General features: G+C 48.9%; 1 protein-coding gene across 8 annotated transcripts in view; it reads right to left on the bottom strand.

The window, feature by feature from the left end:
• ANKRD11 (ankyrin repeat domain containing 11) overlaps window positions 1-15199 on the bottom strand; it is a 163249-nt gene that overhangs the window by 89750 nt on the left and 58300 nt on the right. For all 8 annotated transcript variants that reach the window (XM_061172687.1, XM_061172683.1, XM_061172688.1 and 5 more), the window contains exon 2: window positions 8504-8585. The gene's annotated coding sequence lies outside the window, so the exon portion shown is untranslated. The remainder of the gene's footprint in view (window positions 1-8503; window positions 8586-15199) is intronic.

Below are 15199 nucleotides of genomic sequence, written 5' to 3'. Positions count from 1 at the left end.
AATAAGGGGAAGAGAAAATATTTTGTAGCACACACTTGCAAAACAGCCCTTGGCAGGAGCCTGTCCTCACGCAGTGACTTTCCAAGCAGCTTCCCGAGTACAGACTTGATTACGTCCAAGGCCAGGCTGCCCTGAGTTCCTTATCAGGAAATGCGCTACTGGAATTCCAAAGAGTCCTCAGGACCCACACAGAGCCCACACCCAGGGCTCAAATTCCTCACATGATCTCCCAGGACTGTTCCACGCACAGGATGCACCATAGTGAACCTCAACGGATCTCCAGCAAAACTTCAGCCAGACAATCACCAAGGTCCTGAACCCAGTCATGCACTTTGCTTCCCGTTTCCTGACTCTAAAGCACAGGAGGGGTGAACGCTGTGAGCAGGACACCCTTCAAGACCAGGTGTTCTGGACTGCAGCTCCCGCATGGCGGGCTCCAGGCACACACGTTCGTGCCCACTCTGAGCACCGAGCAGAATGTCCCCAGGCTACACACACGGGCACAGGCGCACACGTCACACCGGTACTCCCTGCGGGGAGGGGCCCCAGTCCCGAAGGCCCAGGCCGTAGGCACTTGCAGGTGGTCCTGGAGGAGACGTGAAGGTTCGCAGTGCCCAGAAGAACTGGAGGGGCTAAGGTGCTACATGAGCCATGGAAAGAGGACAGCTGCAGAGAGGGAGACAGATGCGCCCCGGTGCGGGGGGCCTGGGGGGCAGAACAGACAAAGAGAGCAGGCGCGGAGTCCCCAGGTGCAGCGTCTGCCTGCATGGAGAAGAAGGACAGAGCCTTCCTTGAAGACAGGCCTCCACGTCTCTCGGAGCTCCCCGGGAGACCAGCAAGCCTGCCCGCCAGCCACAGCCCCACTCCTGCCCCAGCCCCGAGGGAGGCAGTGCCCGCCTCGCCAGCGTCTGGGCCACCGGGCAGCACGAGAGCACCAAGCCCATAACTCCTTTGTTCATACTACATAACTCCATCTTCCGCCGAGCTGACAACTTATCAGGTCACAAACGAGGGCACCGACAGCAGCATGGGAGCTGTGGCTGTCCTTTCCCGGCCACCCCAGCAGGGCTCCCTGGCACAGTCCCACTGCCAGGGCGCCGGGCCTCACACACTGGTGGCCAAGCAGCCCCGAGTGGTCACCAGCTGGGAAGCCTCTACCGGCCACCTTCTCCGGGGGTTGCAGGCCCCACGACTCCTCTGAGACCACTGCCCTCGGGACACGGACCGCAGTTCACTTAAGTCTCAGGAAAAAGTGTGAAAGGGTCGAGAGTGAACAGAACAGCAACTTCTTCCTTGGACAAGGACGGCAGGTGCGAGGAATCGAGAAAACAGGCTCTGCCGTCGACCTAGAGCAGTGGACCCAGTCCTGTCTGTACTGTGCCCAGGTCTCGCCCTGCACCCGGCACAGTTCAAGCACATGACCTCTGCCCCGGAGCCGAGCACTGGGTGATGGCCGGAGACGCCCCCCCCCCACCGCGTCCCCACCGCACACACGCCAATGCCACACATACACCCCGCCACACACAGTCCACCATAAACCCACGCTCACTCACCCAACCACCACAGCCCCCCACACCCCCTGCAGCACAATCATGGTACAAGTGTAAAGGGGGCCCAGGGAGTGCCATCGCCCGGAGCTGATACACCAGCACGCCACTTCATTCACTTCCTGCCCCTTTCCTCAAGTCAGACGCCAGCACAGTGATCTCCTGCCTTAGTGTAAGAAGGACCCCAGGACGCACTCAGTCTGCCGCTGATCAGCTATGGAACCTTGAAAACCCTACTATTCAACATCTTCGAGGCCTAGAATCTTTTAATAAAAATGTGGAAAATGCCACCTACTTTCTTGGGTTTCGTAGGGGAAGAAAAAGAAGGTAAGTGAAAATATCTGGAGAGCCCGTGCCTCTCGTGCCTCTCACAGACCTTCAGGGTTCCTGGAAGATGCAACTCAGCAGCCAATTCCCGAGTGGGATCCCTCCCGCACGGCCCGGGGCAGCGTGGGCCCCAGGGCTTGCCGGCAGGAAGGCAGGGAAGGCAGTGCACACGCGCCTCCCGTCTCAGCCCCGTGCCCGCTCCCTGCTTCTGTCCACGCAGAGGCCCTGGGGCGGGAGCCGGAGCACAGGGGAGGAAGGAAGGGAACAAGAATGGGGTCTTGGGGAATCGCATGGCACTTACCGTTTCTGACTTTGTGGACCTTTTGTGAATGGGTAGTTTGCTTATTGGAAGAAAGAAACCCCGGGGCCCTCATCCACCTCAGAGGGCGTTGTCACACGTGAAGACAGGGGCCACCCAGAGACCCTCTGCACACAGACCTAGAAGAGCAGCCATCACTAGAATGCCCAAGAGACGTCCTGCGGGGCAGGGTAAAAAGAAGAGCCTCAAACACAAAGAAAAGGGATTTTTTCTTTGAAAAGTGAGGTGTTAGCTTAAGGAGGTTAGATGAGCTTATACACCTGATTATAGCTTTTCCCATAAAAAATGCTCAAAAGAGGGTTGAGCATTCCCAGCTGTACCACCCCAGGTTTGGCTGCAAACCTTTGTCCTACCCCCGACCCATCTATCTCCATGGGCCTCAAGCCCAAAGACTGCATCTGAGATGCTAGTGTGAGACTGGGCTGCAATAAAGCCCAACTCCACAGGCTCCAGCACCCAACTCACACACACTCTGCCAGAGACCCCCTCCCCCAAACACGGGGGCGGGGCCTCACCATCCCGCTTCTGCAGCCGGGGCTTCCTGCAGCTCCTCCATAAGTCACCACTCTGCCCGAGGCCAAGATGAAAATACACAGGGGTGGAGGGCACGGGTGGGTGAGCTAGGTGGTAAACTTTTCAAAAGAACAGGAAAATTCAAAATCTAAAAACAATCTTTGTTCAAAAAATTAACAAGAACAGGGGCTTCCCTGGTGGCGCAGCGGTTAAGAATCCGCCTGGCAAAACAGGAGACACGGGTTCGAGCCCTGGTCCGGGAAGATTCCACATGCCGCGGAGCAGCTAAGCCCGTGCACCACAACTACTGAGCCTGTGCTCTAGAGCCCACGAGCCACAACTACTGAGCCCGTGAACCACAACTACTGAGTCTGCCCTCTAGAGCCTATGCTCCGAAACAAGAGAAGCTACCGCAATGAGAAGCCCGCGCACCTCAATGAAGAGTAGCCTCCGCTCGCCTCAACTAGAGAAAGCCCACGCGCAGCAACGAAGACCCAACGCAGCCAAATAAATTAATTAATTTAAAAAAAAATTCACAAGAGCAAATTTTAAACAGAGGTTGACCACAACCAGGAGATGGAGAAAATGGACAAGACGACTTGTGAAGGATGTGCTGGGATCAGACGGTGGGTCCTCAAACCAGATGCAGATGCGCTGCCCACGCAGTTCCCGGCCCCGCCCCCACAAACACCCAGGATCCAGACGGCGGCCCCGGTCTTCATGTGTGACAACGCCCTCTGAGGTGGACGAGGGCCCCGGGGTTTCTTTCTTCCAATAAGCAAACTACCCATTCACAAAAGGTCCACAAAGTCAGAAACGGTAAGTGCCATGCGATTCCCCAAGACCCCATTCTTGTTCCCTTCCTTCCTCCCCTGTGCTCCGGCTCCCGCCCCAGGGCCTCTGCGTGGACAGAAGCAGGGAGCGGGCACGGGGCTGAGACGGGAGGCGCGTGTGCACTGCCTTCCCTGCCTTCCTGCCGGCAAGCCCTGGGGCCCACGCTGCCCTGGGCCATGGCCGTGTACACATCCAGGGCCATGGGAGCAGACTCTGCCCCGCCCTGGGCCAGGGACCAGACCGCTGCTCTGCTCCCCTTTCAAACTCGCTACCCTGGCCAACCCTCAGCTCCATCTGCAGGGTCCCCCACACAGCTTGGGGGAGCCTCAGTGGCAACCACGAGATGGTGCAGACGACCCTGCCGGACCAAACACCGCATCCTCACTCTCAGAACACAGTACACCGCAAACCTCACCGCAAACCTCACCATCACCTTTCTTTTTTTGGCACTAAGAATACCCAAATCCCTATTCCCAACGGGCAACACAAATAATGATCAAGGTACGTATTCTATGATATACACACAGTACTACATATAAAATAGATAACTAATAAGGACCTACCGTATAGCACCGGGAGCTCTACTCAGTACTCTGTAATGACCTATACGGAAATAGAATCTAAAAAAGAATGGATATGTATATGTACAACTGATTCACTTTGCTGTACAGCAGAAACTAACACAACATTGTATATCAACTATACCCCAATAAAAATTAAAAAAAAAAAAAAAAAAAAGGTACCTAATCTAGAGTGCACAAGGCCAAGCCATGAAGGCGCCTCCCTGATTCTGTCCTGGTCGACCCCATAGAACAGCCCACCGGCCCGCAGCCCCCTGCATCGCCTTTCCCCTGCCTTCTTCTTCCTCCCACCAAGATCCAAGTGGGCTGCACGGGAACTCCCCACAGCAAACATCCACAACTGCACAGAACCCTCGTCCTCTAAGGCACAGCAAGGAGCAGGAGGGAAGGTGGGATTTCAGGTTGGTCCAGCAGTCAAGTTCAGCTCAGTTTTAATAGAACCTGTGGAGCTCTACTCTGAGCCAGATACAGGCAAATCTCTTCACCCTCAAATATAAAACTTGGAGGAAATCCCTTTAGCCAGCTTTTAAAATTTGAAGGTATTAAAAATAAAATGGGGAGTTCCCTGGTGGTCTAGTGGTTAGGATTCAGCACTTTCACTGACGTGGCCCAAGTTCAAGCCCTGGTCCGGGAACTGAGATTCCGCAAGCCTCGCGGTGCAGCCAGAAAAATAAAAACATAAAAAATAAGTAAAAAAATAAAATGAACACTGGCTCCATGAGAATCCCTGTAGCTAACAATGGAAGGAAAATAATGGCAATATTACAAGCAACAAATGAGGTGCTACAAACAGCCGACAAACGCCTTCCAGTAGCAAGCAGAATCTCCACATGCCTTCCTGCCCAGCACAGCTGGGGTACCAGAGCCCAGAGGCCAGTTCAGCTAGAAACATCCAGAGGGAAAGGAGCTGGGGCACAGCCTGGGCTCAGACCCTCCCTTCTGCTCTGCCCTGCCTATATTCCAAACCCTGTTCTTGGGCATGTGCACTCTCCAGGCAACTCCAATGTCCTGGAACAAAAGGACCCAAGTCCTACTGACCAACAAGGGCTGTGGTGGGGAGAGCGAGAGCTTTCTGGGGAGGTGTGTGAACACAACTGCCAATTTTTATATGAACAAAAAGCATGCATTTAATGAAATCTAATTTAAATGACATCTAATATTCCACACTTTGTATTTTAAGGGAGCCTAGCCAATGAATATTCCCCAGAACTCTAAAATTACAATAAGAATTTACTATACTCAAAAATCCAGAATACATAAGTTTTATTGGTATAATTAGCTAGGCATATTTCTTAGAGAAAGAAGCAAAAATGTGCTTTGTTATCTATTTTTAAATCCTGACAAATATCTTTGTTAAAAAGGCAAACGTATCATTAGCATTAGGATCTACAAGCTTCTTACCACCTGCAAATCCAACCCAGCCTTCCGCCCTGCAGCCAAGGCACAAGACGGAAGCCCCCCCAGCCACGTGTGCTGTGACTGTGAAGTGCCACAGTCACTAGTGGCCGACCACTAGCCGGGTGGTGGCAGGGTCAGCAAATCGCCACTCCTACCATATGAGGGGCACGGAGAGACCTGCCCAGAAGAGCTGCATCACCAGACGGCAACACATTCCCCGTCATGAGGGGCCCCAGACACAGGACGCCCTCGCCCACCCCCCCAGCCCACATCCAGACAGCAGGTGGAGGGGGACTTGGTTCTGCCGCTGACAAGACCTGCAGTTCCCGCGCTCACAGCTCCAAAGTGAGCACAGCCTGCTCCGGGTGCCGGGATGCCACAGACAGGGCGTGTCGCTGCTCTGCACAGCCCAGCCAAGTCAGAAGTGATCACTCTGCAGTAACTGTAATGTAGTATAACGTTTAAATTTGCGTATCACTATATTGTACACCTGTAACTTACTACATAAGTTTTATATACTACACATCAACTGTACTTCAATTTTAGAAAGTGATTGCTTTTCTATTTTTTATGGAGGTGTTCAATTAAAAACGTAAACCATTAGATCCAAGCCTCCATTCAGATAGACACACTGCCTTTATTACTCTAACAGCCACTTCCAGAAGCCACTCTGTTTTTGGAAACATAACTCAGAACTCCTGTCCACAGGAAGCAACTGTACCACCCTGCGCTGCCCTGGGGTCCCTGCTGCTGACAACCCTCGGCGGCAGCAGCCACACCCGCACCGAACCCTGGCGGAACGCGTGCCATCGAGAGCCATTTCAGGCTCATCTCTCCCCCGACCCTTGCGCTTTACCAAGAAATGTTAACACAGTGAGAATTACACCAGCCATCAGGTGAAACTAGTGTTTTATGCTAGATAAAGGAAAACAAAGACTAAATCTAATTATCGTAAAGCTTCTATTTTCATCGAGTTTTACCTCCATAAACAGTGTCACTGAAGCTCTAGGGAAATCTCTCACAGGGGAGGAGCAGAGGCCCCGCGGGACCTGGGCCCACGGTCCAGAGCTGGCATCGGCCCACCCCCTCCCGCCCCCTCACGGACCCTGGAGCCACAGCCACACCTGGATCACCTTAGGGCAGGGCCAGATGGGAGAGCAGGGCAGTGTGCACTGAAGGATCTTTAACAAGCCCACCTCTGTCAGAAAAAGTGATCTCAGATGTGATCTAAATGGTTCATATTCCACCTTACGTGGTCAAAATGAAAATTAAAAATAATGAATGATATAAATAACAATGAACAATTATTAGAGAGCCTGCAAAATTATTCTGTTTTTATATTTGTGCCTTTTGATGCCAGGAAAGGTCATGGATCGCAGATCCCGGCACCTGTGCCCACACACGCAGGCCCCGGACCCGGGAGGTGGCCTCCCTGGTGATCAGTCACAGTAGCACCTTTATCTCTATTCCTTCCATACACTGTGGATTTTTTAAAGACAAGTATAATCAATATGAACTGAATGTTTACGGTTCACAAAGTGATAAACGGCATGAGACACCGTGGATTACTGCCATGGGATTTACCGTCAGAGCCAGCCCTTCACACGTCAGAAAACCTCCCAAATATTAACACACCTACTGCTCACAATCCGCCAGAAGAAGTGGGCCAGCCCCAGAATCTGCCAGCAGAGCTGCTGATAACTTGTTTCCTTTTAATCAGGGATCACCAAATGCCTGTTCATAACCTAGTTTAAGCAGCATGTTGTTTTTCCTTGTTATAAATTAAGGCCAATGTTACCGTTTCCAAACAAAGGCCAGGCTCCAGCCTGCAGTGTGGGTGGGCCTGGCTGCCCCTCCGCGCCCAGCTCACCCCCTGCTGGGCTGAGTCTCTCAATGGCTGCCCCACAGCCGTGACACCCAAGCTGAATGCATGGGCTCATCCTGGAAGACGGCCGTGGGAGCGCTCCCAGCATGCTACAGGGCCCACCACGGCCCCTCACCACCACACCCCACTGGCCGGGCTGGCTTCTTTCTAACCCCAGACTACCGTGCAGACTAAGATCTCTTTCCATCATACCTCACCCCCATTTCCAAGGAAACACTTCCTCAAGTCAAAGAGGCCAGCCAGGTGCATTTCAAAGTGGCCGGATACAATGACGGCTGAGATAGAGGACGGGGTCTGTGAGATTAAGTAGCAGAAAAGGCTTCTTTCCTGTCTGCTAGAAACAACACAAAATAGAAAATACACTTTGGCACTGTTTGCTTTAAAACACTAACTAATACCTGCCCAAGGTAGGAGACACGCAAAGGAGCCAAGAGTTCTCTTTCCAACGTGTCCCGGGGAGGAGGGCTCTGTCCTAGAGCAACGAGTGCCAGTCAGGCCCCAGGCTGCAGGAGGGCGGCTGCCCCTCCGGCCACAGCCGTGCGAGGAATTCCCGGCAGGAGGCAAGGCTCAGGGCAAACGAGCCAGGAGCCCACTCCACACCCACCAACCACACACGCTGGTCTCGGACTTCAGGAAAACCACGTGTGGCTACCAGCTGGCCCACACACGGGACACAGAGCAGAGCACAGGCAGGCAGCCTGCTTCCCCAGAGGAGGGACAGTTCTCAGACGGCGTGTGTGCGACACGCCCAGAGCACAAAACAGGCACCGCAAGCAGGTCCTACGGGCTCCAGACCACTTGGGGACAGAGCCAGTAAGACAGCAGAAGTTGACAAGAAACCAACTTCTTTCACAGACCAGGCTGCCAACCTGTCTTAATTTGTCCATAGAACTCCTCTCGCTGGGACACCACACAGCTCACTACCGCCCTGAAGCACCCTCGTTTAAGTGAAATCCAGGACAAAATCCAAAACACTTAGCCAAAACTCTATCAAGCCCAAGAAAACCAATGTGAAGACTTAAGAAATATTTTGATACTTTTTACAAACCAATGAAAATAACACAAACTGATGAGAGAGGCAATACAATAAAATATTTACCGAGTCCATCGTTAAAAGCCGAGGTTGATGACTGTAAATTAAATCCAACAGAGGCGTGTCCCAGAGCAGCGCTGAGGGTATTCTGAAAGAAAAGAGTAAAGTTAGCTCATGTAAATGATAATTTCTACTCAGTTCTTTTTATGTCAGTCTCTCTCCATTTGGACCACACTACAACCTTCCTTTACCTCACAGAACTCCAGACAAGCAAGAGGTTTTTAGGATGTCTGGCTGGCTGGTTTGGGCTGTAAAGGGAGAGGACGCCAGGAGAGGCACTCACACCTGGTGGTTTGTGGGAGGACGCTACCCAGGTGAAAGTCTCTGTTCTTGATCATGGTTCCTGGACAGCAGTGCCCAAAGAGGCCCAGTTAAGGAAAGAACACTCCGATGGGCCGGTCATTCTCCCCAGAGAAGGGGCTTGAGGACTGGGGTCCTGGAAGGGCCGTCCACAGACTTTCACCTTACTTGGTGTTTGACAGTAAACCTTTGTCGAAGTTATGCATTTGTATCTTCTACGGACCCCCATCACACTCAGAGTAAAATGTGAACTCTCCTTTTGGCTCACAAAGCCCCGACGGCTGGCCGGCCGCCTCGCTCTGCCTGGAGGCCCTCTCCCAGCCTCAGGCTGTGCTCCTGCAGCGCCCGGATGGGCCCGGTCCCGGCCACCCTGTATCCACTCCACTCCTCTCTCCAATCACCTAGGGATCCATCCTCAAAGGCAAAGGACCATAATTCAGACCACATAAGCCTCCCGGGATCCCAGGTCGGAGACGTGCCTCCAGCGTCCATGGCAGGAGAAACCGGAGGTTTGGGGCGGCCCCACAAGGGCTGGCACACTTCGTCAACATGACTAAGAGATATCATCTGGGGGTGGCTGCACACAGGGGCCTCGTGGGCAGGCCAGCCACGGGCAAACAACCCCCTGACTCATGAGTAAGCTGCAGCTACACGTATCAACATAAGCGAATCGCAAAAACCGTAACAAGGAGTGAGGAAAGGTCTCAGAGGAATATATTGAATATATGTGTGTCTTTCAAAAGTACATGAAACTTAACATATTCGATTTACTATGTATACAGTAAAAATCAATAAAAAGGGACTTCCCTGGTGGTGCAGTGGTTCAGAATCCGCCTGCCAACGCAGGGGACACGGGTTCGAGCCCTGGTCCGGGAAGATCCCACATGCCGCAGAGCAACAAAGCCCGTGCGCCACAGCTACTGAGCCTGTGCTCTAGAGCCCACGAGCCACAACTACTGAGCCTGCGAGCCACAACTAGTGAAGTCCGCAAGCTAAACCCCGTGCTCCGCAGCGAGAAGCCATCGCAATGAGAAGCCCGCACACCACAACGAAGAGTAGCCCCCGCTCGCTGCAACTAGAGAAACCCTGCGCACAGCAACGAAGACGCAATGCGGCCAAAAATAAATAAAACTAAATCTTAAAAAAAAAAATCAATGAAAAGCAAATAATCATAAACTATAAATCTCAAAATAACGGTTCCTCTTGGAAGTAGGGGTGGGGTGGATACCAACCAGGAAGCACACCCGAAGTCTCAGCAACACTGCTCAAGCCAGGCAGGCCAGGGCCCGGGGCCTGGAGAGCTGGTTCTCACGTTTACACCGTGAGTCTTCCCCAGGTCCAGCAGCGACCTCGTCCCCTCTGCTGCCCTGACAGGGACCGGAGAGGAGGATGAGAGGGCCATGCCCGCTCCCGGGACTGTGTAACTGGTCACCCTTCCATTTTGTCATTAATTGAAATAATTTATTTCCATCATTCAAAACTAGGAGTTTAAAGGCACAGAGACAACTAAAAACATCTTTTCATCCATCAAATATTTTTACATCAAAATGTAGCAATTTCAACTATTTGGAAGTAAACCCAAAGTACAGTATCAAAAAAAAAAGCAAATGGCACAGTATACAATCTTCCAAAATCATTATAAAAAGAAGAGCTTTTATTGAAAAGCCTCTCCAAAGAGCTACATGCCCGAAATCAAATCAATCAATCAATCAAGTAAGCCTGCGGCCTGGCCATATGAACACAGTGACATTGCAGGGTCCTGAAGAAAACAGACTGAAGAGAACTGTAATCTTTCAAGAGAACTGTGAGATCCCAAGAATAAAACAAACCAGTATTATTCCATTCACACCCATTTTTCCACAATCCCATAAAGCTCGCTCCCACCTCCAGGGCTTCCCTGGTGGCGCAGTGGTTGAGAATCTACCTGCTAATGCAGGGGACACGGGTTCGAGCCCTGGTCTGGGAGGATCCCACATCCCGCGGAGCGGCTGGGCCCGTGAGCCACAATTACTGAGCCTGCGCGTCTGGAGTCTGTGCTCCGCAACGGGAGAGGCCCGCGCCGCAATGAAGAGTGGCCCCCGCTTGCCGCAACTAGAGGAAGCCCTCGCACAGAAACGAAGACCCAACACAGCCAAATAAATAAATAAATAAATAAATAAATAATTAAAGGTGCTTAAAAAAAAAAAAAAAAGAAACACAGAAACTTCCCTGGTGGTCCAGTGGTTAAGAATCCGTCTTGCAATGCAGGGGGCGCCAGTTCGATCCCTGGTCAGAAAACTAAGATCCCACATGCCGTGGGGCAACTAAGCCCGCGCGCCTCAAGGAAAGATCCTGCATGCCGCAGCTAAGACCCGACGCAGCCAAAAAATAAATAAATAAATATTTTTTTAAAAAAGAATATAAAACCCTAGAGAATCTACAAGAAACCGTGAGAGCTAACAAATGAGTGCAGCGGAGCAAGGCTGCAGGACACAAGATCAATGTGCAAAATCAGAGGTACTTCTAACATGCCAGCAGTGAACACTCTGAAAGAGAAATTAAGAAAACAACATCATTTACAACAGCATCAAAAAAAAAAATAAATTATCTAGGAATGGATTTAACCAAAGAGATGCAAGACTTGTACACTGAAAACCCACAAAATACTCGTGAAAGAAATTACAGACGACCTGAACAAGTGGGAAAGCCCTGTGTCTGCGCTGGGAGACAAGATAGTTACGAGGGCAGCCCTCCCCGAGAAGGAGCCCACACCGCCTCTCCCAAAGCTGGCCCAGGTCCTCACAGCCACAACCAAGTGTCATCAACGCTTTCCTTTAAATATCTCAGACGTTTGCAACTTACAGATCTACAAAAGTTCCGCGAAACGTTTTTTGAGAGCAGGCAAGGAAGACATAGCTGAAACGTCTAGTACTCCTGAGTTGCCAGTTTTATTCCCTAAAAGGGTGATTAAAAAAAAAAAAAAATGGACAAATTCTTAGAAAGGTATAACCTTCCAAAACTGAACCAGGAAGAAATAGAAAATATGAACAAACCAATCACAAGTAATGAAATTGAAACTGTGATTAAAAATACTCCAACAAACAAAAGTCCAGGACCAGATGGCTTCACAGGTGAATTCTATCAAACATTTAGAGAAGAGCTAACACCCATCCTTCTCAAACTCTTCCAAAAAATTGCAGAGGAAGGAACACTCCCAAACTCATTCTATGAGGCCACCATCACCCTGATACCAAAACCAGACAAAGATACTACAAAAAAAGAAAATTACAGCCCAATATCACTGATGAATATAGATGCAAAAATCCTCAACAAAATACTAGCAAACAGAATCCAACAACACATTAAAAGGATCATACACCATGATCAAGTGGGATTTATCCCAGGGATGCAAGGATTCTTCAATATATGCAAATCAATCAATGTGATACACCATATTAACAAATTGAAGAATAAAAACCATATGATCAACTCAATAGATGCAGAAAAAGCTTTTGACAAAATTCAACACCCATTTATGATACAATCTCTCCAGAAAGTGGGCAAAGAGGGAACTTGCCTCAACATAATAAAGGCCATATACAACAAACCCACAGCAAATATCATTCTCAATGGTGAAAAACTGAAAGCATTTCCTCTAAGATCAGGAACAAGACAAGGATGTCCACTCTCACTGCTATTATTCAACATAGTTTTGGAAGTCCTAGCCACGGCAATCAGAGAAGAAAAAGAAATAAAAAGAATACAAATTGGAAAAGAAGAAGTAAAACTGTCACTGTTTGCAGATGATATGATACTATACATAGAGAATCCTAAAGATGCCACCAGAAAACTACTAGAGCTAATCAATGAATTTGGTAAAGTTGCAGGATACAAAATTTATGCATAGAAATCTCTTGCATTCCTGTACACTAATGATGAAAAATCTGAAAGAGAAATTAAGGAAACACTCCCATTTACCACTGCAACAAAAAGAATAAAATACCTAGGAATAAAACCTACCTAGGGAGACAAAAGACCTGTATGCAGAGAACTATAAGACCCTGATGAAAGAAATTAAAGATGATACCAACAGATGGAGAGATATACCATGTTCTTGGATTGGAAGAATCAATACTGTGAACATGACTATACTACCCAAAGCAATCTACAGATTCAATGCAATCCCTATCAAATTACCAAAGGCATTTTTTACAGAACTAGAACAAAAAATCTTAAAATTTGTATGGAGACACAAAAGACCCCGAATAGCCAAAGCAGTCTTGAGGGTAAAGAACGGAGCTGGAGGAATCAGACTCCCTGACTTCAGACTATACTACAAAGCTACAGTAATCAAGACAATATGGTAGGGCTTCCCTGGTGGCGCAGTAGTTGAGAATCTGCCTGCCAATGCAGGGGACACGGGTTCGAGCCCTGGTCTGGGAAGATCCCACATGCCGCGGAGCAACTGGGCCCGTGAGCCACAACTACTGAGCCTGTGCGTCTGGAGCCTGTGCTCCACAATAAGAGAGGCCGCGATAGTGAGAGGCCCGCGCACCGCGATGAAGAGTGGCTCCCGCTTGCCACAACTAGAGAAGGCCCTCGCACAGAAACGAAGACCCAACACAGCCAAAAATAAAAAAAAAAAAAAAAAAAAAAAGACAATATGGTACTGGCACAAAAACAGAAACATAGATCAATGGAACAAGATAGAAAGCCAGAGATAAACCCAAGCACCTATGGTCAACTAATCTATGACAAAGGAGGCAAGGATATACAATGGAGAAAAGACAGTCTCTTCAATAAGTGGTGTTGGGAAAACTGGACAGCTACATGTAAAAGAATGAAATTAGAACACTCCCTAACACCATACACAAAAATACACTCAAAATGGATTAGAGACCTAAATGTAAGATGGACACTATAAAACTCTTAGAGGAAAACATAGGAAGAACACTCTTTGACATAAATCACAGCAAGATCTTTTTTGATCCACCTCCTAGAGTAATGGAAATAAAACCAAAAATAAACAAATGGGACCTAATGAAACTTAAAAGCTTTGGCACAGCAAAGGAAACCATAAACAAGACGAAAAGACAACCCTCAGAATGGGAGAAAATATTTGCAAACGAATCAACGGACAAAGGATTAATCTCCAAAATATATAAACAGCTCATGCAGCTCAATACTAAAAAAACAAACAACCCAATCAAAAAATGGGCAGAAGACCTAAATAGAGATCTCTCCAAAGAAGACGTACAGATGGCCAAGAAGCACATGAAAAGCTGCTCAACATCACTAGTTATTAGAGAAATGTAAATCAAAACTACAATGAGGTATCACCTCACACCAGTTAGAATGGGCATCATCAGAAAATCTACAAACAACAAATGCTGGAGAGGGTGTGGAGAAAAGGGAACCCTCTTGCACTGTTGGTGGGAATGTAAATTGATACAGCCACTATGGAGAACAGTATGGAGGTTCCTTAAAAAACTAAAAATAGAATTACCATATGATCCAGCAATCCCACTACTGGGCATATACCCAGAGAAAACCATAATTCAAAAAGACACATGCACCCCAATGTTCACTGCAGCACTATTTACAATAGCCAGGTCATGGAAGCAACCTAAATGTCCATTGACAGATGAATGGATAAAAAAGATGTGGTACATATATACAATGGAATATTACTCAGCCATAAAAAGGAACGAAATTGGGTCATTTGTTGAGACGCGGATGGATCTAGAGACTGTCATACAGAGTGAAGTAAGTCAGAAAGAGAAAAACAAATATCGTATATTAACGCATGTATGTGGAACCTAGAAAAATGGTACAGATGAACCAGTTTGCAGGGCAGAAGTTGAGACACAGATGTAGAGAACAAACGTATGGACACCAAGGGGGGAAAGCCGCGGGGGGGTGGGCATGGTGGTGTGACGAATTGGGCGATTGGGACTGACATGTATACACTGATGCGTATAAAATTGATGACTAATAAGAACCTGCTGTATAAAAAAATAAAATTCAAAAAAAAAATACCAGAAAACAACCCTCGAATTATTAATCCATAAAACAAGGGGATTAGGTTTGATAATCCCTAAAACACCTTCCATTTGAAAAGTTTAAGGTTCTTCGATATCCAATGTAAAACTGTTTCCTTTAAAAAATACATCATTTTCCCTAAATGTGAGCTGCTCTTTTCATGGAGAATGTGAGCTCACACCAATAATCTGTACAGCTTAACATCTAAAATGCAACGAATATGATTGGGGGGGTGGTGTGGAGCAGGCAGGGATGAGCAGCCCTAACACCGCAGAACCGAGATGCAGCGGGGGCAGGCGGCCCAGCACAGAACAAGCACAAAGTCCAGGAACTGCTGAATGGACGACTTAGTACCAGGTGTCCCACACCGCAGGCCCCACC

The sequence above is a fragment of the Eubalaena glacialis genome, chromosome 18 (genome assembly GCF_028564815.1).
Source record: "Eubalaena glacialis isolate mEubGla1 chromosome 18, mEubGla1.1.hap2.+ XY, whole genome shotgun sequence".
Taxonomy (NCBI): Eukaryota; Metazoa; Chordata; class Mammalia; order Artiodactyla; family Balaenidae; genus Eubalaena; species Eubalaena glacialis.
The sequence above is the reverse complement of the archived record's forward strand: the minus strand, read 5'-3'. Positions and strand labels throughout refer to the sequence as shown.